The following is a 25,506-nucleotide window of genomic DNA, read 5'->3' on the forward strand; positions in this document are numbered from 1 at the left end:
CAAAATTCCCCTACCCTCTAAAAGAGACTCATAATAACTAATAGCTATGGCTTAAATGATAATTTAAACTATATTCTACTATTTCAGCAGAGCTATCACTGTCGATTCCTTTATACTTGGTTTGATTTAAAAAAAGGTTTGTTTTTACATGACAAATACTTAGGCACTGGTCTGAAAGCTAGAAGGAGTTGCTGTCCCAGCAGAGCTGAACAGATTAAACCTAAAACATTTTTTAAAAATTACCCCATAGATCAAAACAAAGATTAGGGCAATGTTCCATGAATGAACATCAGGGTCATAGCTTAGGTCCAGAAGAGGGGGAAAAAATACCAGGAAACCAAAAACAGTGCAGCCAGTTGTCATTCCAGGAACATGGCAGATGGTTAAATTCAGAAGACGCATAAATAACTGAAAGAGCCAAGGTCCAAAACACAAGGCAGAAGTTATGAGAATAACACAACTGGGCTCTCACACCCAAGCTGGGAATGGACGCCAAGCAGAGGTGTCTAGCCACGAACCCAAAGGGCAGCTGCTGAAACAACAGAGCTTTGTTGTTTCCTGCCCTTTTAAAAAGGCAACAGAAGATAATATCTGTGCCTCTCTGGTATGGTCAGATGAGAGGCAAGTATGGGCTGATTGAGACTTTGCACCTGTCCAACAAGATCAGGAGACATTGTGATTCTCTAGAGGTCATTTTAAAGGAATGTGAGAATATAGACAAGTCAGAGGAAATCCGACTGACTGAACACTCTTGAACTAACTACTTTAGCTAGGTGACTTTTTCTGTATGATTTCCTTATTTCAGGACAGCAGAAAGAGAACCAGGAATTTGAATTGTTATATTTGGTAAATGTTGACTTATTCTTCTTTTAAATAACATTTCCTGTGTTATGTCTAGTTATTTGCATTAAGGACTGGAATCCAGTTGTCTCCTCAGGGAATTAGAGTGCTGGGCTTGTTTATCCCCTTGATTTAAACCAATGGGAGAGAAACAACAAGTAAAGGGAAAAAATGATATAATTGGGTAGTATGAATTTTGAAAAACTCCATAAATCGTTTCCATATTATACTAAGAACACACTTGCTTTTCCTTGGCCCTTCCCACTTCATGATTCTCCATTCCCATCCTTAGCATTTGCAGAGAGGAAGACTGAGAGGCATCACCAGCCCTCCTGAGATACTAACAAAACATGCCCCAGAGCTCCCATCAGTGGGCTCCCAAAAGATCAAGTGGAAAATCTAACATTTCCCTTAAGTGATAGTATTAAGCTATGTTTTTATCTGACAGGAAAGTTTTTTTCTGATACTGTCTAAATTTTTCTCTTCCCAGTAGCTTCTCTTCCCTGTAACTGCTCACTCCCATGGTTATCTCTTGTGCGCTGGAAAACAATACCAATGCCCTCATCAGTTTTCTATTTTTAAACCTGGTGTTGTCAGTCTATATAGTCAGATGGTTTATATTTAGCTTCTCTTAAGTTTCTCCCATTAGTCATTCAAAGTCGTCATTCCCTTAGTCATTGTGTTTGTTGGTCGGTTGGTTCATTGGTTGGTTTTTAGTTTGACACCTGGTTTAAGAATACAAACAGCACTTCCAGAAACAGCTCATAGGGTGGGGTCAAATACTTCAGTCTATAAAGTGATGTTACATTTTCCTTGGAACTAATCTAATTTTTTATTCCTTTTTGATCCATATCTCCTTTAGCTTCCTGTAATTAGTTTTGAGTTCCTTCTACCAATGAGAACACTCCCACATCGAAGAATAGTTTCTATGACATGTTGTTTTCCCTAGAAAATGCCTGACATGGTGTTGGAAACCAAGATACTCTTAATAAATGAATGAATAAGTAAATGTTTTAAACATTGCTGGCAAGAATTATTTCTGAATTATTTTTTCCTAGATTTATGTTTCCATTTTTCCCCTATTTTTTTCTTTACTACCTGTTAATGTTCACTTCAATTCAGATGTGTTATCAATTAGACCATTATAGTACAGCCTCAACCTATACAAGGATTTACATGCAAATTCTTGCATAAAATTTGTTGAGCTAAATGCCTTACAGTGATTCTTGCCATAAGATTTCTGGCCTGGTGAGTAACTTAGAAATCATCTAGTTTGATTTCAATAATTTATAGATGTGAAACTGACACTTAAGAGAGGAAACCAGAGTTCTCAGATTATAGGACATAAATGATATAAAAATTTTGTAGTATAATTTTCTCTTTTGTGTACATTTTATTCTTTGCACTGGAAGATGACACCCTGTCATGTATAATGGTCAACTCTTTTCACATCACTCAAGCATACATCTTTTTTACCTTTGAAAGTGTAGTTGTTGTGTAAAGGGCTAATCTTCATCTGCGATTCAAATTCTGTAAATTGCCGGCTCTGGCAACCCACTGCTTATTCCTGAGATTTCACAGCTGAAACTTGTAATTCTAGAGTTAGAAGTTGACTTCTTAGAGTTTTGAAACCCATTGTAAGTCAGTAAACAGCAGCCATCTGTGGTTCATACTGTGGTCTCTTTTCTGAATATAGGTCTTTTCCTTGGTGTATTTGCCCGTTTGTTTATACATGGAATTTTGAGGTTGGTCACTTGGTGGCGCTGTAGTTAATAGCTTGATTTTCTTGTGTCTTTTTTTCCTATTGCTTATTCAGCTTTTGTTTTTAAAATGGAGTTATTTGAAATATGTGCACCTTTTAAATTCTGCTGCAGGAGAAATGATTTAATGGCTCTTGACTTCTAGATTAATTTTAAACATTAAAAACATTGTAAAAACAGACTCTTGCTAATAATGATCGTTATCATAATGGCTTGAGGCATAATCATTTACCAACATTAACCGAAAGATTAAAATCCATCATGAGTTTAATTTGAAAAGATTTAAGTTCCGTTGCAATAAATTGTTAATGATATTAGCTTCATCTTTGTGAGGCCAAAATTTATCATTATATGACTTGGTACTTTCACTGCTTGATAGAAACCAACTCTTGTTAACACGGGTCATATTATGCCTATTGTTTACTAAGCACATGGCTTTCTCTATAACAGCACTGAATTGGGCCATATGGTGATCCATGTACAGGCAGTCGTCCGTTTTATGGGCCTGCTATTTGGTAATTTATTATTTCACAAAGCAAGTGAACTTAACAGATGTTAAGATTAATTACCATGGTAAGTAAAACCTATAGAAAAAGGGAAATGTTCTAGTTTCATGACTCATGTTTATTAAAACTAGATGTTATATTTATAGTACTCGATCAGGATTTTTTTATATATTTTCATAATTTTGCCAAAAAAATCCCTTTAAAAAGTGTCTAACCTAAAATTTACCAATAATTGTCCAGAAATATTGTCTCAACTGACAAAAAAAAAAGATTCATTGCTAAATTGTTTTTCCACAAAGAACCTGCTTTTGGATTTTAAATTTATTCACCTCCTCATTATTTCCTTGATGAATCACAAAAAATCTTGACTTTAAAGGATACAATACCCAGCAGATACCCCACAAGGATAATGATCTTATTTCCAAAACTCCTTAAGAAAATTAGAAGGGGAAAAAAAACCTCACAACAAACAAACTTTGGCAACCATGGAAGGAAAAAACCCGTATTCCTTAATGGGTACTGTTCCGTTTCCACACGTTTTCCCTAAAGGAATATCTAACCAAATATATATCTCTAACTGATTGATATTAGAGAATTAGCCTTCCACAGGCTTAATGATGAATTTGGGTCTTTATGGCTATATTAGCTGTTTCCTCCTCAAAACAGGTCAACATTGTTATTCCCATTTTTTCAAAAAGCCAGAGATCCAAGATGGAGAATTAACATGCCCAAGATTGTTTAGCGAGTGGGTAGAAGGCATGTCAATTGGCCAATAAAATGCTAATGTGGAAAGCAAATACTTGCTCTCTAATCAGTTCCTTTCAATTGTTTCAAAACTCCAGTTCTTTAGAATGCTATTCTGTGCATTTGCCAAAAGTTTTCAATAGGTAAGGAGTTAAAAAAAAATTCCCCTCAGAAAATCAGATAATTTAAAGCTCATACATAAAATTTGCTATAACCTTGTAATGAAATAAAAATCACAAACTTTTAGTCAAATTATAAGCTTTGGTTAGTTTCACTGAGCTTAAGCTCTTCATTCATTCATTTATTTAAAATAGTTGTGGATCACCCACTCTGTATAAAATGCTTGGCATTAATATTGCCAGGCTGAGCACTCTATGATTCATAGTACCATAGTACTCAATCATCCCCCCCAAAAAATACTTGTGTTAGATGCTTAAGTAACATGTTTTTCAGTTATGGCTAAAGACAAAATATGGAATTTAGCATAGAATATTAGGATGGAACCATAAAAGAGCAGTTAGATGAGGAAACTGTATCCCAGAAAAGTAGAATTACTTATTCAAGATCTCACAGCTAGACAGTAATAAAGAGAAGTTGAATATGAATTTTTTGGAGTTCACCCCATTATACCATACTCCTTCCCAAAGACCTTTTAAACATCTCCTTGGTATTCCTATACCCCAAATAGGAATTTTAATTCCCCAAAGCTATGCATAATTAGTGTATGCTGAGATTTTTTTTTTTTTTTTTTTTTTTTTTTTTTTTTGCATCTGAGGGATAGCATAGTTGAATGTAATAGCAATTTATGTTTGTATTAATGTTTGTCTCAATACAGACTATCCAGTGAAGTTTTATATGACTTAAAGATATAAAAATCCCTGGGTTCTATGGAACTTCCATGATGACTCTAACACTTTTATGCACTGAAAATTTTCCCTTTTCAAATACAGAAAGGGGAGACAACACTTCCTTCTACAAGAATTAATGGCTATAAATTTGTCCCATGGTTACAGATTTATTATTCCTAATAAAAAAAAATTTTTTTTAAGTGCTTTGGTTGTTGCTGCTATTGTTTGAAAATTCTTTGCTCTAGTTATTTAGCACCTTTTGGCCAATAAAAGTTTACAAGTTCCACATTTGAAGTTTCATAAAACTTTCCTTGCTAAGGTGTTTTTAATAATTGTTTTAGAATTTTAAACTAATTTAAATATTTAAAATAATTAAAAGAATATATGATGATGCTATGAAAATGGCACTAAGACAAAATCCAGAGCCTGTGGAGCAAAATGGAGGATTTTGACACACAGAGAAAGGTATCCAGCTGCTGGTCCATTAAAGCTTGCGTGCAATGGTCTGACCACTTATCTGCTTAATTTCCTGCTAGCCAGACATGATCACATCAATTTCCTTTACAAGCAACTATTACACAATTACAACTTTCAGGGGGAGCAAAGTCATTTTAGACTCTGAACACACCAGGACTATGAGTTAATTGAGACCCTCCAAGGGGAAGGGGAACTAAAGCCTACTATGTTTGAAAAGTTTAATTGTGAAGCGTGTGGAGCATGCCACATTGGGGAAGATACCTCACAAAAACCTCAGAAATCTCAGAAATTAAACCACGTTTTGTTTTGTTTTGTTTAGTTTTGGTATTTCATAAAGAGAAATTTTGCCAAGGGAAGAAAATTTAAAAATATTTTAAAATGCCTCGTCACCTCCCAAAAAAAGTTCAGCCCTTGTCTTTATTTATGGCCATACTACTTCTCTCAGCCAAGGGTAACAATTATACTGCCATGTGCATTAATTCGTTTTTCTTTTAACAATTCATCGCTTGTGTTGATCACTTTGTTATATCCCTACAGAAATTACTATTTAAGTGTGCCTGGATTTGAACATTACATGAATGGATTCACATGTTCTCTTCTGTGATTTGCTTCCTTCCCTCTGCATCATGTTTCTAGGTTCATCCATGCTGACACATAACATGTGGGTCTTCCCTTTGCATAGTGGTATAGTTTTCCATGGTCTGACTCCAGTAATATTTATTTTTCTATTCTATGATTTATGTATATTTGAGTTGTTCTCAGGATTTTGTTGTTGTGGGCAAAAGTTCTATACAGTATTCTTCTATTCAGCATGTCTCCAGATGCCCATGTGCAAAAGTTTTTCTAGGTTATATACCTAAAAATGAAATTGCTGGGCCAGAAGATATTTTTTTCCAAAGTAATTGTACCAATTTCCCACCCACAAGCAATGGACGGGAGCTCTGTTGCTCCAAACTTGCCAAGACTTGATATTTTCCAACTTTAAAAAATTTTGGCAAACTGAAAAGTTAAAAGTGGTATTTCCTTGTGGTTTTAATTTGCATGTCTTCGATTTCTAACCAGGTTACTTATTTAAGTTTTTGCTTACTTCTCTATTGCATTATTATGTTTTCTATTGATAACAGATTTTATTTTAATATTCTGGATTCTAGTCCTCTGTTAGCTATGTTTGTAAATATCTTTTGCCAGTTTGTGACTTGTACTTTTCCTTTTTTTAATGGTATATAGTATGAATAGATGCTTTTAATTTTAACATAGTCAAAATTACTAATCAGAACCTTTATAATTTGTACTTTTTCTGTCTTGTTTAAGAAATTTTTTCTTATTTGGAATTTTTAAATAAATTCTAAAGTTCTGAAGTTTTCACTTCTAAGTCCTTAATCCATTTGGAATTGATATTTACCTATGATGTAGGAAAGTATCCATTGTTAAATTTATATGGATAACTAATTGTTCTACAACTTTGTGTGTGTGTGTGTGTGCGCGCATGTGAGTGTGCGTGTTTTAAGGGAATCATCTATTGGATGAAAGACTAAAAGAAATCTGATTTGTAGAAATTCAGCTCTTTCAATGATAGGAAAATTTAGGAATAAGGGAAGCTGGGTAAAGGAAAAAAATCCTTTATTGAATAATTCATCCTTTCCCTTCTAACCTGTATTGCCAACTTGATCATATATTAGATGTCCTTATAAGTGTGAGTCTATTTCTGAGTATTCTAAACGGTTGCATCCATTTACATTAAAAAAATACTGAATACTTACCATGTAATAGGTAGGGCTCTATACTCTGGGGACACAGCCATGCACAACAAGAAATCCCTGCCTTTGTGTAATTTACAATATAATGGGGAGAGAGATGATAAAGAGATACACAAGTAAAATATATGGTACATCAAAGTTGCTATGGAGAAACTAAAATAGAGAAGAATGGTGGGGTGTGGAGAGGAGACATTGCTATTTTAGGTAGGAGTCTTTACTACTTAGACGGCATTTGAGCCCAGCACTGAAGGAGGTGAGGTATGGAGTGAGCTCCATTGATAGCTATTATATCAATAATATGCCATAAACTGCCTACTTGTCCATTCCTGTGTGAATTTCTCTCTGAATTTCTGTGGCTTTACAATAAATCCCAATGTTTAGCCTGAGTTTTTGGTCTGTTGGGTTCTTCTTCCACTGAGCTTCATCTGTTCTTGACTGACCATTTACTCTCGCATTTAAATATCAGAATCAATTTGTCAAGTTCAATGACAAAACAAAACAAACAAGAACAAAAAAGAACTTGTTTGAATTTTAATTCTATTCACATTGAATCTACAGATTAATCTAGGAAAAACTAGTATCTTTATACCATTGACTATCTCTAATCATGAATATGGTACATCTATCTATTTATTTAGCTCTTTCATAAGCTTCAACTGATGTTATAATATTTTCCATAAGGGCCTTGCATATATTTTCTTAGATTTACTCTTAGGTAATTTATAATTTTTGTTTTTATTCTAAGTGTTTTTTTTTTTTGTGTAAAATACACATAATATAAAATTTATAATTTTAACCATTTTTAAGTGTACAACTCAGTGGCATTAAGTACATTCACAATGTTGTGTCTCCATCACCACTAACCATTTCCAGAACTTGTCCATCACCCCTAACAGAAACTCTGCACTCACTAAATAATAACTCACGATTTCTGCTTATCTTGGTAGGGTACTAGTGTAATTTGTATAGTTTTCTGTTTCTTCCTGATCAGAAGTTGGCATCTAAATGCCTTCTCTGGTTTCCTTATCACTGCCGCAATGCTTTCTTCCACTAGAATGTTGAAACTTTGATTTCTCTTGACTCGCCAGAGTGTGTGATTTGGTGGAACTGTATCAGCAATGACATCACCACCACATTCGCTTTGGTGATTGACATCTTAGGTTATCAATGGAAGCATTGTGAAAAACCATACAGGGTCAAGACCCATTTAGTTCAGAGAGTTTGTGAATTCGCAAAGAGCATGCTTCTCAGGCTGTAAAGAAAACCTCAAATATTATGTTCTTAAGTTCAGTACTGCTATGAAACACAAAAGTTTATTTCTCCTTGGGGGTTGGGGTTGAGAAAGAAGTGATACATAAAACAAAGATAAATGACGGAATTCATTCTCTTTAATGATGTGTTACATCAGATAAAATTATCTGAGAACTAGTCGTTTTCAATCTTGGCAGCCGCTGAGTTTCAAATACACCTATCAAAATGATAGGAATGAAACAATCCTTAAAAGTATTGGTAGCAGCTTTTGATGCTCTGGAATGTATTTGTTTTTTTGTGCAGCTCTGCAAGTGTAAGATGGATATAAAATTTTCCGACAAGGCTATCTTCATTCAGACATTGACCAGGGATCATAAAACTTCAGAGGTACATTTTAGTCTCAACCTTGACAAATCAGTAATTTTGTATCTTTATCAAATCTTTGGTCAGAGGTTTTCCCCCATGGTTTTGTAAAACACCAGACAATGGATCTAGTTATGGGTGGGTAAGGAGCTACCTAAATGTTTACAGATGGAGGCTAACAGAAGATCCACCTACTCTGAAATAGCTCCCTTTCGTCACCTGCTGAAGAAGGCCTGGGATTGTCAGCCTTTGAGACATTTCTTTGGGTTAAAATATAGTCTCCAAAAGATTCCCACCAGAGGTTCCCACTAAAACATGTTGGTTGGAGAAGTCATCAGGTCTCGTCCCATCATATTAAACTTATTAATAATAAACACATATAAATGTATTGCTTTCGGTTTGTGGTCTGGTTTGGTTTGGCTTGGTTTTAATTTTGTGTGTAATTTATTGGAATCACTAGTGTTATTTTTGAAACCCGGGAAGAATACTTGTGACAGAACAGGTAAGATTTAGTTCTTTGACTGCTTAGAAACTTGTTCCACTTCTCTTTAGTGTAGCAGTAAGACCAAAAACACAATTTTGAAGTAGGAAGAAAGGTGACACCCCCAGAATAGAACCCTTGAGTCAGAAAGCAGGTGAAGACACAGGCATTAGGAAGATGGTCTACAGGGCAATTGAAGTCAACTCTATAATAGTTCAGGGGAAAGAATCCAAAAAAAAAAAAAAAAAAAACCCAGCATAACCCCTCGATTAGGTTGAGGAACCTCAGACAAGACGTTCACTTTGGCTTCTTTGTACTGTTGCTGAAATGGCTTCCATGTCCCACGACTTTAAGATGAAACCTTCTAAGCACCTTACTATGCGGAATGTTGCAGAATTGTGGAAACAATGAACCTCATCATTGCTCTGAGGAGGCTTTTTTTGGCTCCACTGCCCCAGGTATTTGGAAAACAAATGTTTTTATGGAGAATTTAGGCTCTGATCAAACATCTATCAAAATTATAGCTACTTTTGTGACAGCTGTCTTTCCCCCATCTCCCTACTTTTACTCAAAAGGACTAACCAAACTTGTAAGCCAGACACAGAGGTGTGCTGCATGCCATAACCCCAAATTCAAATGCTGAGTTCAATTTATAAGCCTATAAAGTGGGTTGCTGGAACTCTCCAAAGCCTTAACATATCCTTAGGGTGGATTTACACTTTTGTATAGTCTTCCAAGGCAGGAAAATGTGTGGAGGTAAAAATGGGGTGTTGCCATCCAGACCTCGTTACCTTGCTTTTCCTCCTTGCTAGACATGGTCCTAATTTGTTGACCGTGGCATGGCTCATGTTTCATTTGAAGGGGTTGCTTTTTCCTGAGAGGGAGGGACAATTCTTTTTTCCTGGGCACAAGTTATAAATCTTGTTTCCTCTTGTTACATTTTGCGATTTTATTTAGATCTTTATGAAAAAGGATTTTACAGTAGTCTCAATTAAATATATAGAAGGAAAAAAAGAAATTGTATCTAACTCTATGATTCCTAAAAGACAAGAAGTATCTATTTATCTCACAATTTTGTATCTTTCAAATAAACATAGTCACAACTGTACCCTAGCTTTTTGGAGAAAGTCACTAAATAAATCCAATAAAGTTTCAAGTTCCTTACCATGTCCATGTCATCCAGGGTTTGTTAAGGAGCTTTCCATGTTTCTGATGGTCTGTTTGTTCTGTACTTTCTGACAAAAAATTCAAAACAACTGTAGTTAATTTATTCTGGGGGGAAAAGCCAGATACTCAAATAGGCCATTTGTAGTTAAAAACAAAACAAAAACAAAAACAAAACAAATGTCAATTTTGATACTTTCAAAGGGGGAAATTACAATTAATAAACAGAAATTTCTGAGGTCTAATAAACTTCTAAAATAGCAACTAATTTTAATAATCTGCTAAATTCCTACTTCAGCTTTTCTGTCTATCCATGAATATACTTGTCTAGTGTTACTGGGCATGAGGAAGAAAAAAGAAATCAAACAACAGAATCTCACCTAACTTCCTAAATACTGACTCTAGTGTTTTGTTTTTTTAAGTCTATATATAAGAAGTGTTGATTTTAAAAATGATGATTATAAACTAAAAGTCACTGTGAGATCCTCCTCTGGCTTGGGGTATTTGAAAGCATGTGTATATAAGAGAAAAAACTCACTACAGTCCACATGTGAAGATGTATTTACCTGCAAATGTGTCAGCTATGGAACTGCTGTCACCTTGATTAGAGATCATGCCTTGAATTTGACACACTGGTGTACACTGTCATTTTGCAGTCATTCCTACATTACAGAATGAAGACTTTTCTTGAGTGAATGTGGCCCAACAATCATCAGTCATGACTTTCAGAGATAGAAAGTGAAGCATGAAGCTTTTTGGCATGATGAGACAAGTCGAGTGGCTTCTACAGAGTAATGATGACAATAACTGAGATTACACACCTCTGCCTTTACACTCTATCCTTTCATTATTCTACCTGAAGTCACATTTACACCCTATAACTCTGGATTCACAATATTTTATATTTCCAGAGAGATGCATGAAATGGAAAATTCAGGGTTCCGTGTATTCCCAGAGCTAATAATGTGACTCTGAAGAAAAGGTAATTTGTCATTTGACCTTGAGAACAGCATGGAGGTTGGTCAAAAAAAGGTTAATTTAATATGACCTACCAGTTATAGCATATCCAATCCCTTCTTAAATGATTTTCATTTCTAGTTGGTAGAGCCCTGCAGGGGAATTTGTTACATAAGCTTACAATGTTATGCCTCCTTTAGTTTTATTAAGCCTATCCCCTTCAGGCGCCAAGAAAACTCATTAATTCTCAAATTCCAGGACAGAACGAACAAGTCTATTTTAATCTGCTATTATTTTTCATTATTTCATAGACTTCAATAATATCACCTCTAAGTTCATAATTTTATTCTAAATGGTGCCCCCGAAAGCCCCCTACTCTACCGAGAGCTGAGTTAACTGCTGTTTGGCTTCTCTCCGACTCTGAGTCAACCCAGAGCAACACACCGATGACAGTATCATTGGCCAAATCAATTCAATGGATGCAAAACATGCAATACATGAAATACTTAGCTTTCTTCAAAAACTTGAGCAGTAGTGCTACTCAGAAAGAAGGTGCTGACAGTGGGATGGGAGGGATATACTTGTATAAGGTAAAACATGAGAAGGAGACAGGAAGGAGGAACTTGGAAAGCTGAGTGGGAGAAGAGCAAGAGCACAGATCCAGAGAGAGTGGCAAGCAGGATCGGGTGTGTGGTCGACAAAAAAGGTGCAGGAAGTTAAAAGCCAGGCAAGTGGGGAGATGGAGGACCAAGCTGTGTTCTTAAGGGCTGCAAGTGAAAGAAGAGTGAAAACACAGACAAATATTTTCAGTTATTCTTCTCTCAAGGGCTGAGTATGTTTCACAGAATATTCATCGCTGCCCCATCTTAGCTGAGCTCAGACATATCTGTCTCCAAAATGTGTCATGGAACTTCCAGGATGAAGAGAATTCCAGCCCTCATCATGCCAGCTGCTGGCTCTGAGCTTCACTGGAGTTTTAATAAGGACAGGTGTGTGTGTGTGTGTGTGTGTGTGTGTGTGTGTGTGTGTGTGTGTATCCACATTTTTAACTACTTGCAGGCCATAAGATAGAATAGGAACCATTAGATTCTCCCACAGAATCTCCTCGCATGATAGATTCGGTACACTGGGTTTAGATTACAATTATCTACATAGTTGATGTTCACTGAACCCTATGAGCCAGGCAATATGCTTCCCTCCACAGTGATGATCTCACTTCATCCTCTGACTCTAAGTAAGAGGTACAATTTTATAGATCTTCAGGTCAGGAAGCTGAGGCTTAGAGAAGCTAAATAATACCTCCCAGCTAGTAAGTACTGGAGCTAAACTTTTGTATTTGAGAATGCAAACTTAATAAAGAGCATGCATTTGACTGATTTGTATCTAAGCCCTACATATAGCATCCAGAATGAGGCATAGTCAACAAGTGTTTGACAATTTTGTAATCAAATTGGCCATCTGTTCATTATTAGAAAGTGGTTTGGAGTCTTTTTAATTATGCAGTGACCGTGTCTCTCCCAACACCAACATTAAGATGTTAATTTTAATGAAAGCAGTGGGTTTTCGGACCCTTCTCGAGCAGAGTATGCACTCTCTTTGAAAGCCACTGGAGAATAAAACAAGCAGAGTATCATCTCCAACAAGGGCCTCTGTATACAAGGGCCAATTGAGATCCATATTTATAGGCCTGGTTCATCAGTTCCCTCCTTTTTATAACATTCCTAATGCCACCATCTAAGGACAATTGAAAACTCCTTTCTTCATTGAAGGGCTGTCCCTTTCCTCACTCTTCGTCATGAAGCGCTGCTGGGCATAGTGTTCCCACTGAATTCAGCAGAGGCTTAATGCTTTGATCATTCTAGAGAAGGCAGCGTAAGATTGGAAGCTGACCACGAATCAAGAAGCATGAAGGGTTCGAACCTTAATTGGAAAAATCTGCCGTATCCTCTCTCACTCAAACCTGTGCATACCAATTGTACACTGAAAAAAATCCTGTGGATGTTTTAAGTCCATGATGGTAACAGTGTGTTCAATTTATTCGAAGGAAAAAAAAGGGAGAAAAATTTTAAATGCCCAATGTTTCCCTTTAACAAGCAACTTACTTTGAAGTACCCTATGGGGGTATTACACTAAGTGAAATAAGACAGACAAAGCCAAATACTGCGTGGGATCACGAATATGTGGAATCTGAAAAAAGTCAAACTCGTAGAAACAGAGCATAGAAAAGTGGTGGCTGCCAGGGACTACGGAACGAGGATAATAGGGAGAGGTTGGTAAAAGGGTACAAACTTTCAGCTATAAGATGAAAAAGGTCTGAGGATGTAATGTAAATCACGGTTGATAGTGTTGTACTGTATATTTGAAATTTGCTAAGAGCATAGAGTTTAAATGTTTTCTCACACATGCACAAAAGATAAAAACGTGAGGTAATGGATGTGTTAACTAACTAGATGATGGGAATCCTTTCACAATGTATACATCTATCGAAGCACCATGATGTACACTTTAAATATCTTACAATTTTCTTTGTCAATTATACCTCAATAAAGCTGGAAAACAATAAAGTGCCACTATGTTAGTGTTGAATTTTTTGAATCTGAACTTGATCATAGCATCTCTATTGCTCGATAAACATTTTCCAAATAACACATATTGAAAAACCATGCCCTTTAGTGAAACTTTAGCCTAAGGAAGACATTAGCTTGAATTTCAACTTTTGTGTGTGTCTGGTCTCTGCTGAAACTGGTCGCTAAATTTCTCAATATCTTAGCAGTTTTAATTTTGCTCATGTTTATCAAGCACATTATGTATGCCACTGTGCTAAACACTGTGAATTGATGACTTTTCTTTAGTCTCCACACCAGTGCCCTGAGCTAAGAAGCACCTTCTCCCGTATTTGTATTTCGTAGACGAAGGAGCTGAAGCTTACATGTCAGAGTAGTTAGCACAGGGGGTGAGGTTTGAGCCATTAGTCTGAGCCCAGAGCCCACATTTTCACCCAGTATGTAAAGTGCCCTTCCTGGTGTGGCCACTTCATTAGATCTTTCAAGCCAGTAGAGCCCTGGCTTCTAGCTGGGATCTGAGGAACCCTGTACCGTGCAGTCAACAGATGGCCTGTGTACGATAGAGGATTTGGAAAGTAACACTGTCACTCCGTCTTGGTATGGGGTCATCACCTTTCCTAGGATATCTCATCACCAAATCATAATCAAGTCATTAAAATTGTTGTAAATGGAACCCAAAGGGCTGCCTAGTCCCAGTTCTCTCTCTAGGGTAGAACAGCTGACACACAGAACACCTGAGGTGAATTTTTCCTTGGGTCTGAAAAACAGGATGATTTAATGGCACAAACACTGGATTGGGCAACAGGGGGTTGGGGTGTTAATTCCTACAACACAGATTTGTCACGTCACAGTTCCTCTCTGAACCCAATTCTGTTCATCTATAGTAGCAAGGGAATCATTCATTCAATGCAGATTTATTCAATGCTCATTATGAACCAAGCCCTATACTAGATGTTGGGATATCAAGACAGTAAGAGATAGTCATTCCCATCTAAAAGCTCATAGTTCAGTCAGGGGGAAAAAGATAAGAAAGTCATTGCAATTCTGTAATTCTGGGTGGTGAGTGCAATGATGGAAGTGCATATACAGAACATTCTGTGGTAACACCTACAAAAGGAACCTAGCCTCGACATGGGTGGAAGTGTTCAGGCAAAGCTTCCTGAAGATGAGTGAGAACCAATATGAATCCTGGAAGGATGAGAACAAGTTATCCAGATAAGGAGAGGTGGGAAGGAGAGGGCAGGAAGGAAGGAGAAAGGGCACTTCAGGAGGAGGAACAATGGACAGAGCCTAGGAATCAGACGAAGACGCTCGAGTAGCTGCTGAACTGTCAGGAGCTCAGAATGGCTGGAGCTGTGCAGGTGTGCAGGTTGTATGTGCACTTTTGCCTGCATGTGGGCTGGCAGGTGGGAGGGGGTGGAGTGATCAGGGGAAAGATGGAACTGCAGTGCTAATCAGGGACCAGTGGGTGGGGAACTCTGAATACCGTGACTGTCTTGACCCAACAGCAACGGGGGAGTTGGGAAAGAGTGTTAAGGAAGAGGGTGGCATAATTAGATCACTTTTTTTCAGACATTCTGGAGACAGTGGAGAATAATTCGTGGGAAGCAACCCTGGAGGCAAGCAGGTTAGAGAGGAGGCTGTACTTATCTAAACCAATGGTTCTCGAATTTGAGTGGGCAATAGAATTATTTGAAGGGCTTATTAACATACAGCTCGCAGAACTCCAGCCTCAGAGTTTCTGAACAGGTAGGTCTCAAGTGTGACCTGAAAGTGTGCATTTCTAACAAGTTCCCAAGTAATGCTGATGCTATCTATCCATCCAGGGACCACTTTTTGAGAGCCCCTGTTTGCAGCATGTTGATTGCTGATTGTAAAATTTTGGGATACTTCCTCATTAAAAGCAACTTTTCATATGTGTATATATGGACTCATTCTATCTAAATGCATAAGATGAATATGGGCCTACTGAAAAATTAAATGCATTATCCTTGTACTAGAGTTTCTTTCTTCTATTTTCCCAAGTTAAATTTTATTTGATACACAAGAGAAAAATCTCATGGTACATCCAGTAATTTGCAACAGTGTTAAAATGCTGAAATGCCACTGCAGTTGACTAAATTCTTTGTCTGACTGAAATACAACAGACCAATTGAAGCCTGTAATATTTGGGCTCATATTTTAGAAATGAAACCTTGTTAGAGGGAAAAAAAAAATCTTATCTGCTTTACATGGATAAAAACCCCACTCCTCCTATTTTGAGGCTGGAAGAAAAAAACAGGTTATAACTGCAAACTGCATATAAACCCAGTAATCACAAATTCCTTTTCTTATCAAGTATCTAGGAAAGAACATTATATCTAAGACAAACAATGCCTCTTCAGAAACAAAAAAAAAAAAAAAAAAAAAGAACTCTGTTACTTTAGAACAAGGCCTGCATGTCCCCGAGTCCCAGTCTAATTGAAACAAAAAAGTTCTGTGTTAAATTTTTTCATCTAAAGGACAGTGAATGTGTAAAACCATCAGGCTGCTCCTACTTACTGGTGGACTATTCATAATGTAGACTATTTTAGCAACACACTGGGTCTGTTAGTGTTGAAATATACCCATCTCCTAAGAAAGATGTGGTCAAAATAAATAGTCAACATGTGATGATTTCCCGACACCCTGTCTTAGGAGTTTACTTAGTGATGCTATAGGGATTCTCTTTCCTTCCTCAATATAAAACCTGAGGTGCTGACTTCACCCATTCTTATATCTCTCGGTGTTAGCTGTTTTCTTCAGAAAGCCTCACCTTGTTAAGCTTGTTCAGAGTGTCCCAGTTACAGTTTATTAACATCACAGTTCCCTTGAAAATGCAAAAATGCCTACATATTACTGAAAAATTTAACCACCTGAATCTTAATAGGAGGCTAAGTGCAGCCAGAATAACCAATGAAAGGGACTAACGACATGGATTCTATCAATTCAGGCATTCTCTCTTTGCTAAGGAACTGTGAACTCTCAGTTGGTTTCATTAGAAAGGATTACAGCATCCCAAGCACTGGGCCATAATTATAATTACAGGTGTGGCGTGCCGACGGCAGAAGCAGATGAGCTCATAAGAAACAAAGATTTGCTCTGCTGGACGGCCTATCTTCTCTAAAGAACAAAGAGCGGCAGCTTAAATGAGTTACCATATAAACAAACTGAGCAATCACTAACATACAACAGAGTGCGTGTTCCTCAGCCAACATATACACCTCTCTTTTTTTCCTGGTGGAGGTGAGTTTTGCTTCTCTGTACTCTCCTGACCTCCCGTTGGTGGGCAGGGGCTGATTGGGTAAGAGTAATGAAGCTTTGTTCCCCTCATCTTTCACCACCTGCCCCCACCCCAGTCTATTTTGCAACTACCACAAGAGAACAACACAGCCTGAATGAGAATGTTAAGGCTTCATGTCTATCTCAGCCAGAAGAAGGGCAGTCAACCAAACTTTTCTCTAAGGATCAGATACCAAAGTGATAGACAGGCACTGGTTTTATGTGTCTTGAGGAAGTCCTCCTTTGGTCCAACAGTGGATTAGCATGGATTTTAGTCTAAGTGGCGCAACATGCTTTACTTTTAGACTTCCAGATTTGTATGGAAGCAATTGACGGGGCTAGCAGCCAAGTCTCCACTGGCAAAGTGAATCAGAAGAGTACTGCAATTATGCAAACGATCAAGAAAAGAAAGAAAAAATAAAAAAGAGCTACAGCAAGATCTCGTTTGCCTAATTTAGGTGGGGCAATTGTACCCTCTTTCCCTGTTTCAGTGTGGCTGTGCTCTCAAAGACTCTTCTAGGCTGTGTGCACTGGATGGTGAAGGACAGTGTGGGGCCCCGTAGAGGTTAGGGTTTCAGCATGGCCTTTCAGAAGATCAGGAAGTCCATTAGGAGCTTTTTCAGGCAAGGATTTAACCTGGTGTTTATAAGCCAACATAGGGCAAGTTTGGGGGAGGAAACATACTGTAAAGGAAACTTTTAAAGAATGACATTTAAAGTAAGATTATTTCATCTTTCCTCAACTTTTAAAAATTATTGTACGTGAATCAAAGTCTTAAATGAAAACAACTGCCTTCATATCAGAAATTTGCCTTTGAATACAGAGCTTCCTAAACCTGGAGAGTGACAGCTGATAAAAGGGCAAGGGGGGAATGTCACTCATTAAAGTAATGACGAGCTTCAAAAAAAGACGATGGGTAGCTCTTCCTTAGGAATCTGTAGGGTATGGAAGACCCTGAAAATACGCACAGAAACAGACATTTGATAGTCCATTTCTGCGCCTTTAGTGGCTACAATGGCATGCCCTGTTCTGCTGACATTGGTTTGGCAACTTGGGACTCTGAGGGCACAGGAGAAGGTTCAGTGCGTACCAAGTGTGGCTAATCAAAAGGGGACAGTAGAAAGCACGGCCTTGATCGCCTAATGAAAAGAATAGCAACATTATCCCCTCAAGACAGCGGGACAAAGACGACTAGGAGGGCCTAACCCCTTGAAAGCGATTAACAATTAGACTCACTGACAGGCAAGCTCCTTTTATTAGTGACTTCTGTCGTTTCCCAGGACTAACCTCCAGGCTTTTCTAGTTACAGGGTGCTCAGGATGTGCAGAAAAAAGGCTGCGGCCATAGGGCTCTGCCTGAAACCCTGCACAAAGCCAGGTCTGCCTTTAGGCTGCGATCCCAGGCAACAGCGCGACACGTGCATCATGTCCCCTGGGAACGTCAAGGCACCGGGTTCCCTTTCCCAGCCTCAGCGTGGGAGGAGAGGACAGAGACAAGCCTTGGCACTTTAACACCTTGATGCCTCCTAGTTGTTTTCTTGACTCCAAGTTGCTGTGACAAGTAGGCGCCCTGTGGGATCGCATGCAGGGGTGCCCTCCTGGGGCGCAGGAAAGAGTGGGCGGTTCGGGGGTGCGGCAGGAGGAAGCCAAGAGTTTGTGCTGGGAAGAGGCACGGGTCCTGCCGCAGATCACCAACAAGCCTTCTCTGTGTGTCTCACATGTAATGAGCTGGTGGGTCTGTGGAGACCGTGCTTCGATAAAAGGCAAGAAATTAGATCAGGTGTTCAGACATGGGCAAATAGCTCAACAAAATATTCTGCGAATTGATGCCTGGGTAGGATTTTTGTCTAGTAGGCATCGGTTGGAAATGCATTGACAGTGATTAATATTAAGTGCTTCTGAAAGAGTTACAATAATATTGCCATGTGGAAAGTATAAAATAGAAGCAAAATGCACAGAAAGTCATTTCTTTGGTTTAACCACCAGCACTAAAGTCCAGCCATAGTGAAGGGGATTTCATATGCTCTGTTTATTTCAAGTGCTTTGTTGACAGTGACCCAATAAAAGGCCTACATAGAGGAGAATCGCTCATTTTTCTATTAATAGATACGTGCACTCTCACAAGTATGGATCTGTGAGAACAGCCATTGGAGAGTTTAAGACCCATTGTTTGCCTTGATCTCTAGGTAAGCATAACCCACAGTGCAGCCTCAGGTTTAAGGAGGGAGGAATTAATTGACATGACTATTAAACTCCCTCCCACCACCGAGATTCCTTGAGGCCAAGAATTAATATCTGTGCCTTTCATAAGGACTTATTTCTTATCATTTTTCACCTATTTTGCCTCTTGCGTCTTTGTAGTTCCTTTTCACTAGCTTCAATGCTCTGGCACTTCACATCCAATGTGAGAATAAAATAAGTTTGCTGCAGACATTACAGTACTTGTAAACAACAGCTGAGTCCTCTCTTATCTATAATAGCTACCAAGCACTTACTATATGCTCGTTAAACACAGCACCATCAACATAAAATGAGTTTGCCTTTATTACTGCCGTTAGGTACTGCTAACAGTTAATGTGCTAAGTGCTTCGTTCTCTCAGTTCTCACAACTCTGAGGTTAAGGAGGAGTTAAGATTTGAATCTAGCCAGATTACTGTATTTGAGTGTTATGACGTAAGAAAATGCTTTCCTTTCCAAAGAGTTTCATAGGGTGATGCTGTTGTTACGTTTCTTCTCAAACTTAAGCCTTTCTCCCCTCGATCCCTTTCCTCTATTTTAAAGTTTAGATTTGTCAGAAAATGATACTTTAAACCAGAGTTAGTTTTATTCTTTTATTGATAGCTAATAATGCCATCAGACCTTGTGTGAATAACTTTGTCGCATCCTTTGGTGTGACATAAAGCATGCTATAATTATACTATTTATATACTTGTGTTGTCCACAGTACTAGGTCTGCTACCTAAGGGAGCAATCTGCATGTGACATTAAACTTCCAGAGGAAGCAACTATACCACATTTGGAAAATGAGTCACAGTTTAATGGGAAGGGCGGGAGTGGAAGTTTTTTTTATGTTGCCTTCATTATTCAACTAATTCCTCTCTTCTGATGTTTTCAAGGAAGCCAGGCCACCCAGGAGGAGGAAGAAGCAAAGTCTGTTAGAAATGAGCCATAGGCTTTATGTCTCTAAAAGATATATCATGACATCTTTTCAACTGGTTATCTAATGACCTCTAAGCTATTTACCAGAGGGAGAAGATACAAATATCTCTCTTTAGGGGAGGAGATAATTAAGGTCTAATAGAGTGAAATACCTTGTCTTAAGTTCTGTGAGGAGGCAAAGAAAAAGGCCATCATCCGTACTCTAAAAGCTTCCGCTCTATCAAGTTTCTAGGCAGCAACATAAAAATATCTTCCTATTTGAAACCACTAGGTTTCTTACCCCTCTAGATACAAGGAAGTTTGGGGGCTCAAACATCAAAGTCTCTCAGTTGAAACGGACAATGACACGATTGCTGCAGTCATGCTATTTCTTTAAGGCATCAACAGGCTTGGATTAAAAATGGCTTTGTGAAAATAATACATAGTTGGAGCGTTGAGGGGAGCCACTGAAGTTCTTAGTGTTTATTCTTACCTCTTATCACTTTTAAATGTGGAAGACTATAGTAGTATTCCTTAAATAATAAAGGTGTTCTTTCTGAAAAACACTTTGATGTTGTCAGTGTCTGTGCGGGTCTTCCCTGACGGGCACAGGTGATGGATGGCAAGACGGCTGTGGGCACGTACCGAACAAGGCCTTTAGGCTTTCACTGATACCTAATCCCATAAGATCTGTCATGTTTTATTGCTTCTCCTTGGTTAGTCATTGTATGGTTTGGCACCATAGTGACATTTCACATTTTTAGAAATAGTGTGAACAAAGACCAGAACTTTCTTTCTGTTATGTGTTATTCAATTGGTTCCGAGTGCTTTAAATAATAATAAAATAATAATAATAATAATAAATCCTACAAATTCAGTCAGTGATATAGTCTCTCCTGTGCTAATTCAGTCTTTCTATCAGGGAAATGATAATCTTGACTTAGATTTGAGGACGATGGTTGGGAGGAGAGGTGTCCCTGGAATCGTGGCAGAATAAGCATGAGCTAGCAGCTTAGAGAAGAGAAGGGCCAGATGGTCACTAGAGTGGGAGTAGATCACTGATTAGAATGATTTGGCAAGTCTATAACATGCAGGAGCTAGCTGTGTGTGTGTGTGTGTGTGTGTGTGTGTGTGTGTGTGTGTGTGTGCGTGTGCACACATTCACACCACATGACCTATTAATTATTTAGCGTGTAAGCTGTAGACTCTGGTACATTGGTCCAGGCAATGCATTTAGCACAATACAGGCCCTTAATATAAAGGTTAGGAATCCCAACTTAGACTTTTTTAAATGTAATGTTTTATGTTTTTCCCCCAGGTCAAGATTTATTCTCAAAAAAAAGGATATTCAAGAAAATGTTCCACTCTTCTCTTACCTTCCCAAAGAAAACTTTTAATAATGGTCCTTTGTTTTCTAGTTTTCTCTGACTTTAGGCAAGAACATTTCTACTTAATTTTGTGATTTTAAAATGTTTTAATTTAGCACCTCCTATGTACCAAACAATGTATCACTAGACTCTAGAAACTGAGAAAAATGTTCACTGATTTCCAAAAAGGTACCATCTCAGTACTGGAAAAGATAGTTTGTTTTTAACAGTCCAGATCATATTTAAAATTTAAGCTTAAGTATTATACATTATTCTGAGTGTTAAAAATTGTTTGTTATCTTGGATACAGATAACCCAGAACTTGAATACAGCGAACATTACATTCCCAGGAATGAGCTTTTGAAAGCTTTTAACAAGTGTCTTGTATTTCACTGAGCTATTCTGGACCTCTGCTACCATTCTCAGCTATGAAACTAGTGGCTCAGAACCTCAAAAGAGGTGCAGCTTCCACCTCAACTCAACCGTATTGAGCGTCTAGGAAGCAACTGAATTGTTTCTCATTTGGTTCACCCTGAGGCTTTTCTCAGGGGCCTTGAGGGTTTGAGGTAAAAAGAACTTGTTGATTTATACATCAATCATGATTTCCTAGAAATCCGGGTGAATTTCAGGCTATATTAGGGTGACTGAACAGTAGTTGAGTGGACTTTTTGGGGGAAGCATGAGGAAGGAAACTAGGGTGCCTGGTGAAATTCCTAGTATAACTGGATAGAGGTTTAGACAGGTGAGTAAACTACAAAGAGAATCGTTGTTGATGCTCATAGGTATGCTTTAGTGTGGGTCTTCACTGGGTCTAAATTCACCTTCACCACTCTGGCTAGGATCCTTACTCTTTAGAACCATCTTTCAAAAACAAAGAAGAGATCTAAGTACTGCCATTTACTTCCAGAAACCACCAGGAAAACATTACCAGCCTTACGGAATGTATTCTTTTTAGTTTGCTAATTATATTTTGATTTGTCACTGAATTTGTCATGGATTGATTTCGGTATCCACACCAGAGTAGTATTGGGTTTTTTAAAATTTGTGGATATTCTATCTTTTTTCCCAAAAGAATTTTAAAACAGCTTACAAAAATATATCCAATAAAGTTTTTCTGCTTCAACTGTGTGTCCCAAATGCGAGAAGTCCTTAGGGTTTATTTTAAAATAATTATGCAAAACATGTTAAATAGATTCGATAAGCAGCAACAATTAAGTTTTACTTTCTGTGTTGATTTTGCCCTGGTATTGCCATCACAGTCATTATCAAGAGGAGTCTGCCACCTGAAACTGGGCAGAGCTCCTGGGCCAGCCAAAGACAGTACAACACACCCAAGAGTGTTTTCAGAACACCCTTGATTTCACCACCCTGGGTGTTCACAGAGAAGGGATGACACTAAAAGGTATGCAGCCAAACAGTAATTGTTAGATGCCATCTTCTGCTGGGAAATGAGATAATTAAATAATTGCTTTCATGCCACCACTTACAGATACCATGGCCTCTCTCTGGAAAATAATAATCCTGTAAGTGGACCAAGCCATATTTTATAGCATACGCCTTTTTAGGGTTCTGCAGTGTTTAACATTTGAGATTGTAGCTTGGATACATTTCAAAGGAGCACAGCCAACTTGGCACCACTCGGTGTGTGACCAGCCAGCCTGGACCTCTGCAGAAGGTGATTTTCCAGTCTGACTTTTTGAGGGCCTTGTTTCCCCACTTCTATTTCCTTCTTCATTATGTTGCTTGTATTCATGGCTTATTAGTGGTGCCAGCAGAAATGTTGGCTGAAAAAGTCAGGAAAAGCACACTCAGTCCGAACTGAAGGCCGCTAGGCATATAGATGAAAGATTTGTGGAAAAGGAATTATGGTCTTAAATGAGTTTTTAAAGTGCTTTCAGATTTTATTAATCCATAATATCTTTGATCTTATTTATCAAAGAAAATGGATCTTTCTATGTTCCTTTCAATCTATGAATGTGCTCGTGGAGAAAAGGGAACCCTTGTGCACGGTTGGTGGAATTGCAGATTGGAGCAGCCACTATGGAAATCAGTGTGGAGGCATCTCAAAAAACTGAAAATGGAACTACCTTATGACCCAGCAATTCTACTCCTAGCTATCTATCCAGAGAAATCCAAAGCACTAATTTGACAAAAAATGTATGCACCCCTATGTTTATTGCAGTGCTGTACACAATAGCCAAGACCTGGAAACAACTGAAATGTCCATCGATAGACGACTGGATTAAGAAACTGTGCTACATTTATACAATGGAGTATTACTCAGGTATAAAGAAGAATGAAATCTTACCATTTGCAATGATATGGATGGACCTAGAGAACATCATGCTAAGTGAAATAAGTCAGTCGGAGAAAGACAAATACTATATGATCTCACTTATATGTGGAATCTAAAGAAAAAAATAAACAAATGAACTAATCAGAAAAAAAATAAATTTATGAATGTGCTCAAGTGAATCCCTTCCTTCCTTCCTTCCTTCCTTCCTTCCTTCCTTCCTTCCTTCCTTCCTTCCTTCCTTTCTTCCTTCCTCTCTCTCTCTCTCTCTCTCTTTCTCTCTCTCTCTCTCTCTCTCTCTCTCTCTCTCTCTCTCTCTCTCTCTCTCTCTCTCCCTTTCCTTCCCTTTCCTTCCCTTTCCTTCCCTTTCCTTCCCTTTCCTTCTTCCCTTCCCTTCCCTTCCCTTCCCTTCCCTTCCCTTCCCTTCCCTTCCCTTCCCTTCCCTTCCCTTCCCTTCCCTTCCCTCCTTTCTTTCTTTTCTTTTCTTTTCTTTTCTTTTCTTTTCTTTTCTTTTCTTTTCTTTCTTTTTTTAACAACCAGTAGGCAAATATCTACTTTTCCCTCAGTTTTCCTATGGTACCATCACCAACTGATACTTCTCCAAAGAAGGTCCTCCACTTGCTTCCTTCCCACTGATCCTCAACCCTCTGCCTCTGACCTCCCGTTTCATCACTTGGATGCCTCAGCTCTCCTCAGTCACTGATTCCTTACTAATGGATAAATCCAACGGATGCTGTCAGTTCTTATCTTGCTGAGCCTCTGCTGCAGTTGGTGCCACTACATTTATTTCTTGAAACTCTCTTTACCCATAAGATCCATGAAACTACATCTCTCTGGCTATTTTGTATCTCATCCTGGCAGCTCTTTTTCCACCAACACAATAAATGTTGCCATAGCCCCAGCTTATGTCCTCCATAAGCTGCTTTTCTCACTCTATAAGCTCCACTTCAGTAAAATTCTCCATTTTGATTAAACAAATACCTATTTGCTAACGACTCCCACATATACATCTAGTCTCAGCTCTCCTTCAAGTTTTAGATTTCCACATCCAGTTTCTTGTTTCATGGTTGCCTACATAGTTCATTGGCCTCAAATGGAACTGACTGTGTTGAATTTTGTCTTTTCTCTGCCATTGGCTCCTCTTATTCTCTTCCCTTTAGTGTCTTCATCAAAGTTTCAATCACCCAAATTAGAAATCCAGAAGTTCATTTTATATCCCTTATCTTATCACTTGTCTAGAATGGCTAGATTTGCCTCCAGACACTTCTTTAATGAATGCCTTTTCTCCATTCCTACCACCGACCACGACCTCAGGTATAGTCTTTATTACCTCTTTCTGGATGAATGCCACAGTTTTCTGATCGTTCTATCTTCCTCTGATTGTTTCTCTCCCCCAGATTTATCCTCTACAATACTACCTGAAGGCTATAACTCAAATGCAAATGTGAGGCAATTGCTCCCTTGCTTAAATCTCTTCAACTCTTCATCATCTATACTTCCCTATATGCCCTACAGGATAGCATTTAAGCTTCTTACTATGAAAGTAAGATCTTCCACAAGCTGCACCCCACTCTTCTTTCTCTCCCCTCTCTGCCACACTCTAAGCTTCAATATTGACTTGTTTATTTTTCCCTGCGTGTCCACGTCTCAGACTCTTTTTCATGTGGAGTCTTACTCTTAGAATGACCTTTCCTTCC

General features: G+C 38.2%; 1 long non-coding RNA gene across 1 annotated transcript in view; it reads right to left on the minus strand.

Annotated features, from left to right (window-relative positions):
* Positions 1–25,506, minus strand: part of LOC141567711 (uncharacterized) — an 80,375-nt gene that overhangs the window by 4,816 nt on the left and 50,053 nt on the right. The window contains exon 3 of the long non-coding RNA XR_012490541.2: positions 10,193–10,262. This is a non-coding gene — a long non-coding RNA (uncharacterized LOC141567711). The remainder of the gene's footprint in view (positions 1–10,192; positions 10,263–25,506) is intronic.

Source organism: Rhinolophus sinicus, chromosome 17 (assembly GCF_057876585.1).
Source record: "Rhinolophus sinicus isolate RSI-liver-muscle chromosome 17, RSI-T2T, whole genome shotgun sequence".
NCBI lineage: Eukaryota > Metazoa > Chordata > Mammalia > Chiroptera > Rhinolophidae > Rhinolophus > Rhinolophus sinicus.